Source organism: Prenolepis imparis, unplaced genomic scaffold (genome assembly GCF_030444845.1).
Source record: "Prenolepis imparis isolate NDT839.2.m4 unplaced genomic scaffold, iyPreImpa1.0 SCAF_16, whole genome shotgun sequence".
NCBI classification, from domain to species: Eukaryota; Metazoa; Arthropoda; class Insecta; order Hymenoptera; family Formicidae; genus Prenolepis; species Prenolepis imparis.
Genome location: NW_028141174.1, coordinates 1481151 through 1489419, shown reverse-complemented (window position 1 = coordinate 1489419; position 8269 = coordinate 1481151). Strand labels below are relative to the sequence as shown.

The 8269-nt window shown below is 47.8% G+C and overlaps 1 pseudogene; it reads left to right on the top strand.

Annotated features, from left to right (window-relative positions):
* Positions 1-255: 255 nt before the first annotated feature.
* LOC145946477 (uncharacterized) lies at positions 256-1372 on the top strand (annotated as a pseudogene).
* The last annotated feature ends 6897 nt before the right edge of the window (positions 1373-8269 follow it).

Sequence of the window (8269 nt, the reverse complement as noted above, 5' to 3'; positions counted from 1 at the left end):
ACAAGAAAATGCAACATAATTAAAATTTTCGAGCGCCAATGTATGACCGCTCTCATCTTGAGAATCTCGCGAAATGTGCAAAAATGTATCAATTTCAAGGTCGATGCATCATTCGTACGTAACAAAATCACAAAGTTAAGTGCAACATACTTGAGTGCCAATGATCTCTACAATCAAATAAAAAGGATAGTAAAGAGGCATACTATGTCAGTATCTTTGTCAGAGGTTCAAGAAGTGAATCTCAAGTAAAGAAATATGGCACAATTGAAAGCAAGTTTGTTGGAGCAATCCGCAAGGGTGAATTCGGTGGAAGAATATATTGTGTGGGAGCAGCAATGTGACGAATACATCGAATCACTGGAAGAACAAAGTCGACTAAAACGTCTACGATTACCGATCGGAGTTCGACAATCGCTTGTCTCCCAAATCGCGCGTCTCGAAGGGTTGAAGAATTCGGTACGCAGACGTTTTATACACGCAGGTGCTGGAAGCAGTTCGCGAGACGTCGGACTCATATGGCGAGAGATTGATACGGCGTTCGAGAGCCGCATCTTGACTGGTGCGGTGATAAACAGCAATCACATCGAACCTCGTCAATTTCTAGAGGAGGCCAAAGACATTGTGATCGGACACGTGCAAAAAGTGTTGCAAATACACACTAGTGTGAAAGTGAACACTATGTTTAATGGTGAGTTTGTGTCGGGTGATAAACGCGCTAATAAAACTATCAATACGAAAAACTGTGAAATCTTTCGCACGTCTGATTTGCGCGAATGGTACGATCAATGCGTTATGGAGCCCACGCTAGCATCTCTCGAAGAATTTCAGGAACGCGATAGTGGTTGGGCATTGTCGCGAATAATCAATTTAATTGTAAATATAAACAAGTATAATCCAATGCGTGCGGGATGTCACATTAAATTACCGCGAGAAATAATGATGAAGAGAGCAGTGATTAACGTGAAATCAAAAGACACTGCATGTTTTGCGTGGGCTGTGGTCGCTGCACTGTATCCCGCTGAAAGAGACGCGGAAGGATCGCAAATCTATGTATCCACATTACACAACAGTGCTGAATCTCCAGGACATTGAGTTTCCGATGACGTTGAATCAAATTAAAAAATTTGAACATCATAATGACATTTCGATAAATGTGTACAGTATCGAAGAAAAGAACATTGTCCCGATACGTCTCTCGGAGGAAAAGAAAGACAGACACATCAACTTGTTGTACATGCAAGACAGCAACAGCGTTGGATATTTCGCCTGGATAAAGAATCTATCCCGGCTTGTCAGCTCGCAATTGAGCAAAGACAAATGTAGAAAATATATCTGTGATCGGTATGTATATTTATTGCAAATTATATATTAAATAATCATAAAATAATTATAAAGTGTTTATAATTGCTATTATCTTTTACAGATGCTTGCATTATTTCGGGTCTGAGGACAAGTTGCAGACACATATGGTAGACTGCGGAGAGATGAATGACTGCGCTATTCGTTACAGAGCGATAAGGACAAGTGGCTCGCGTTCAACAACTTTAATCGCAAAGAGCGACTTCCTTTTGTCGTATACGCAGACCTCGAATGTGTGCTGACAAAGATGAATAAGAAGGAAGAAGAAAAGAATTTATACCAACATCACCAAGTATTTAGTATAGCATATTATGTACATTGCTCATATGACGATTCGTTATCCGAGTATTATTCTCGCCGTAGTGTAGATTGCATTTCGTGGTTTTCCGAACAACTTAAAAATTTAGCGATACGCGTAAAGAATATTTTAGTAACTAATACCGTCCCCAATAGTTTAGTAACTAATAACGTCCCCATGGTAAATTTAACATCTGACGAGTGGGAAAAATTTCATAGCGCGACGCATTGTCATATATGTGAGAAACCATTCATGCAAGATGAAGATACACACGTACGCGATCATTGCCATCTGACCGGGCGGTACAGAGGTCCCACGCACTCAAATTGTAATCTAAATTATAAAAACTCTTTTTGTATTCCAATAGTATTTCACAATTTATCCGGTTATGACTCACATTTCATAATTAAGGAAATAGCTACAGCGTTCGAAGGGGGAATCGAATTACTTCCAATAACTAAAGAAAAATATATATCATTTACAAAAACTGTCAATAGTACCAACGATGACAAAGATAGGAAAGCTTGCATAAAATTACGATTTATCGATTCATATAAATTTCTCACGACAAGTCTCGATAAATTGGCATCTTTTTTGGATAAAGATAAACTCAAAATTTTACATTCAGAATTTAAAAATTTATCTACCGAAAATTTCAATTTATTAACACGGAAAGGTGTCTTTCCATACGAATACATTGACTGTTTTGAAAGGTTGCATGATACGTGTCTACCACCGCGCGAATCGTTTTATAGTTCCTTGACCGGCGACATTGTATCCGAGAACGATTACGCGCACGCTGAAAACGTATGGGAGCGGTTCTCCATTCGAACGCTGGGCGAATATAGCGATCTGTATTTGAAAACTGACGTCTTGTTATTAGCCGACATTTTTGAAAATTTCCTGGATAAATGTACCGAGAGTTATGGACTCGACCCCGCGTATTACTATACTCTCCCCGGGTATACGTGGGACGTCATGTTAAAGCATACAAAAATTACATTCGAATTACTTACAGACGTTGACATGGTAATGTTTATCGAACGCGGTATACGCAGTGGATTGAGTCAATGTTCAAACAGATATACACACGCTAATAACAAGTACATGCAGTCGTACAATCCATTGAAACCATCTTCATATCTAATGTATTTCGATGTAAATAATTTGTATGGATGGGCAATGTGTCAACCATTGCCTTATGCTGATTTTCAATGGGTCGACGATGTATCTAATTTCGACACATCATCTATCGCGCTCGATTCACCCACAGGCTACATCCTCGAGGTAGATTTAGAATATCCGCGACATCTTCACGACACGCACACTGACCTACCGTTTTGCCCGACACGCGACAAACCGCCAGGCAAGCGGGAAGATGAGCTTCTCGCAACGCTATACGACAAGAAGCGATATGTGATACTCTACCGCAACCTGCAGCAATGTACGCGTCACGGCCTTCGCGTTGCAAAAATACATCGCATATTACAATTCGCGCAATCTCCATGACTTCGAAATTATATGGAACTTAATACGCAATTTAGAATGCAAGCAAAAAATGATTTTGAAAAAAATTTATATAAATTGACGAATAATGCAGTATTCGGCAAAACGATGGAAAATGTATCCGTATCGTATGTAACCCGTAATCGGGTTGATGTAAAACTTATCACACATTGGGAAGGAAGATACGGTGCAGAGGCAATGATTGCAAAACCAAATTTTCACAGTAGAAGTATCTTTTCGGAAAATCTAATCGCTGTCGAATTACGCAAACTCGAGGTAAAATTTTATAAACCCATCTATGTTGGCATGTGCATACTCGACATCTCCAAAACATGTTTATATGAATTTCATCATAAGTACATGTCACCGCTGTATCGTGACAGATGCCGGGTAATGTACACCGACACAGACAGCCTAATATACCACATCGAATGCGAAGATGTGTACGAGAATATAAAGCGCAACCTCGACAAATTTGATACGAGCGATTACACTGCGGACAATGTGTACGGTATACCGCTCGTGAATAAAAAGGTACCCGGTCTAATAAAAGATGAAAACAACGATGTGATTAAGACCGAATTTGTAGGGCTTAGAGCAAAAATGTATGCATTGCGAGTGGATGGCAAGAAAGATACGAAAAAAATAAAAGGTGTCAAGAGTAACGTTGTCGCGAGAACGATAACGTTTGATGATTACACGCGGTGTTTGAATGAAGAGATTGAAATGACACGTAGTCAGTCATGTATAAGATCGAAATTGCATGAAGTATACACCATTCGCGATACGAAAATTGCTCTAAGTCCTCACAATAACAAGCGGTATATCATACCTGAAACCACTAATACATTACCATGGGAACATTATAAAATACCTTTGTAAATAATATTTGTTGTAAAAACTGAATATCATATGTATATTTGTATTTATTTATAAAATTATTAGATAAATATATTGTAAAATAAACAGTGTACAGATATTTTAAATAAATGTTTATAATACATTATTTTATGTATCCATGAGTTGTGTTAATTGGTGGTCGAATCATCACAATGAATCACCACACCCTTTTATTGAATAAATTTTTATTGAATAAATTTTTATTATTGAAATAATATTCTCCTTGTTCTCTCATTTTCCTCACACACACACACACACATACAAGTATTATATGTCCGCACGTGCTCGTATTAATTTCAGTATGCGACAGCTTTCTTATATTATAATTTTAAATTTAGTCGAAAGTGGTTCGAAGGTAGTTGATCGAGGTACGAACGTGGTTCGAAAGTGGTTCGAAGGTGGTTGATCGAGGTACGAACGTGGTTCGAAAATGGTTCGAAGGTGGTTGATCGAGGTACGAACGTGGTTCGAAAATGGTTCGAAGGTGGTTGATCGAGGTACGAACGTGGTTCGAAAGTGTTTCGAAGATGGTTGATCGAGGTACGAACGTGGTTCGAAAGTGGTTCGAAGGTGGTTGATCGAGGTTCGAACCACGTTCGTACCTTTTTTTTTCCGCTGTGGAAACCATCATGGTACCCTCGCCCCCCGGGTAGGGAATGAGGGTTGTGTGGGACTCCTTGTTCCCCTTGGCCGATCCACGAGTGGATCGGTCAGGGGGCCCAAGAACTACCTCACTAAAACCACAGCGGGTGTCCTACTCGGGCGTTAGGTGGGGGGCGGCGAGGATGCTGGTATCCCATGCCGTCTCGCCGCCCCCCGCCTTTATCCTTCTCGGGGAGAGCACCGTCCCCGAAGGAACGATACTCTCCCTCCGCCATCGTGCGGACCGTACTCGGTTGCGACGCAGGGCGACACCGACCCCACGCCGCGCCCTCCCAAGAGTTTGGGGGGCGGGGTCACGGCTCGAGTAGCCCGCTCGAGCCGCCACCCCCCGCTTCCGGAGTGGTGCTCCCTCCTCTTCCCTAGAGGGATAGGGGATTCGGCATCCAGCCCCGGAGGCCCTCACCGGGGGGGCCCTCTCGGAAGAAGAGGGCCCCCCCCTACGGCGTTGTTGCCCTCCCACCGGTGCCTTTCGGCTCCCGGTGAGAGGGCCTTCCCGCCGCATCTTCGTCCTAGAGGGGAGGGGGCCGCACCCCACGGTGCCGAGCAGGAAGCGCAACACCGCAGGCGCGCGACCCCCTCTCCTCGACCCCCCCGGTTACAGCTCCCTCCGCTCCCTTGGGAGTTAGGATTCGGCTGCAACCGAGGGGGTTACCCTTTCTCGCGAGGTCTACGGGGGGGAGCCCTGGGACTTAAACGTCCCCAGCCCCCCCCCCGAATCCCGCCACTACAAACGGGCAAACCCGTCGATGGCGGGAAGAGGGGGCCCGTCCCCGCCCTCCGACTCTTCCTCTTCTTCCTCTGAGAGTCGGGCATTGTCTCTCCCAGCTCTCTCCCTCACTCTTTCTGCCTCCTCCTTTTGCGAGAGCACTCCCTCGCAAAAGGAGGAGAAAGCCCTCCATCTCTCTTTTGACCTCACAATTGCCGACACCACCGTCGGCAATGTGAGGTCCTGTGCCACTGCAGCCATCAGGTCAGCCCTTTCGCCCACCCACGCGGGACAATCCGCGAGGGTGTGCTGGGCGTCATCCCTTGGATGACTGCAGTGATGACATTTTGTTGTCCTTTCCTTCTTTATACGACCCAGGTACTCACCGAAGCACCCGTGTCCGGTGAGCACCTGGGTCATCCTGAATGTCACGCCCCCATGTGCCCTGCTTAGCCATTCCTCGAAGCAGGGCAGGACAGCCTCAACGGTCCTCTTTCCGGGCAGTCTTGGATCTTGTAGGCTGCCCTTCCATCTGTCGATGAGGACTCGTTTATGGTGGACCCTCAAAACCTCGCGGGTACGGTCCGCAATAATCTCGCCTGCCGCCTTCAGCTCGCATATACGCCGGTAAACATCAGCGTACATGCGAGCCAACAATCCTGCTGGGGGCACTCCTGAGAGCACCCCCACGGCGACCCCGCTCACTGTACGGTAGCCCCGGCATACCCTACACGCCACTCGCCTCTGGACCCGGTTCACCGAGTCCCTTATTTTGCGAGTGGCGCTTAGCTTCTCCACCCATACCGGGGCTCCGTACAGGAGCATTGCATGCACCTTACCCGCGTATAAACGACGAACATTCTCGTCTGACCCACTCAGGTTTGGTAGAAGGCGGCATAGCGATATGGCCGCCTTCTCCACCCTCGGGACCAATCGACGAAAATGTTCGCCGAAGGTCCATCGGCTGTCCAGGTAGAGGCCCAAGTATTTTATGTGGGCCCCTACCTCTATGGGGGCGTTTTCCACCCTGATTATACATCTGGGTGGCGCCCCGTGTCTTCCGTTATGGAAAAACACCGCCTCCGTCTTTTGGGGCGCCACCCTAAGCTCCAGAGCCCTTATGGCTCTGGTTATTCGTGCTACCGCCAAGTTGGCCCGCGCCATGCACTCCCCCCAGGTGTTCCCCCCGGCCATCACAAGTGTATCATCCGCGTAACATACGGTCTTGCAGCCGGGGAGGAGGGCAGACCGAAGGATACCGTCATACGCGAGGTTCCACATCAGGGGGCCCAAAACCGACCCCTGTGGAACCCCGCACGATACCCTTCTTTCCCTCCTGTTGGCCTCTCTGTCTACATAGATTAGTCCTCTATCGCGAAAGTAGTCTCCTATAATGGCAACCAGGTAGGGAGGCACCCTATGGTAACGTAGGGCCTCCCCCACCCGGTGCCAGGGCAGGGTGTTAAAGGCGTTGGATATGTCCAGCGATACGACCAGTAACACCCCGCCCTCCTCCATAACGGCCTCCGCGACCGAGCGCACGCGAAGTATCGCATCCACCGTTGAGCGCCCGGCGCGAAAGCCGTATTGATCTCGATGGAGATCGGGACCCTCCCGCGACAGATGATGAACGAGGCGGTCCGCGATTATCCTTTCAAGGATTTTTCCCGCCTCGTTCAGTAGACAGATCGACCTATACGCCGATGGTGACGTATGTGGTCTGCCCTCTTTACGAAGGAGCATGATATGTGCTACCTTCCACTCCTGGGGGAATGTTCCTTCCCTGAAACAGTCCGAGTACTGTTTAGCCATAAGGTTGGCCAAGTCCGTGTGGGCTAATGCCCAAGCCTTGCCGTGAATGCCATCAGGTCCTGGGGCTTTCCCCTTTTTTATTCTCCGGATGGCATTCTTCAGCTCGCCTACCGTGACCCTTACCTCGTCTCCGACCCACTCCTGCTCCACTCGCGGGATTGGATCTTCATTCAGATCCCGCGTCGGGAACAGGGTGTCTATTATTTCGTCAACGAGGCAAGGGTCCAGCGTCTCTGTCAATGGGGACGCCCCTCCTTTGAGTTTGTTTAGCACCATCCTATCGGGGCGCCCCCATGGGTCTTTATTTAATGTGGCGAGTAGTTCTTGCCACGCTTCAGACTTGGCCTTTCTTATGGCTATTCGTAGAGCGTCCCTCGCTTCCCTGTACACGCTCCACTTTTCTTCGTACTCGGCTGTCCCGATTAGCGCGGGCCTCCTTCTGCGGAGCACTTGCCTTCTGGCTTGGTCGGAGACTTTTCGCAGATCCGCGATAGCCTCCGACCACCAGTATGCTTTCTTGAGTGGCCGGTGCTTGACTCGTGGCATTGCAGCATCAGACGCCTTTACTAGCGTCCGCTGCAGCCACTCCACTTGTTCTGTCAAGCACCGGTCCCCTTCCTCCCTCACCATCAATTCTATATTGATGGCCGTCATGAAATCATCCACGTTCAGCTTCCTGAGGGTCCACCTGTTGGCGCTGACTTCCCGGAGTTTGCGACGTTCCGCGACCTCTCTCGGAATGGTGGTAACGGAGAACATAATGTATCTATGATCACTTAATGTTTCCGTCTCCGTTACCATCCTCCATCCTTGTGTCGTTCTTTCCGCGGGGCGGGTCGCCCACGTCAGGTCAACAATGGATCCGCCCCGCACGTTTCCGTCCTTCCTCTGTTTAATAATACGAGGTCGCATCTCGCCGCCCACTCCAGGACTTCATCCCCCCGCCGAACCGTGTGCGGGGAACCTCAGACGCCTGACTTGGCGTTAAAGTCCCCCGCCACTATGACCGGACGGGGGTGATGTCG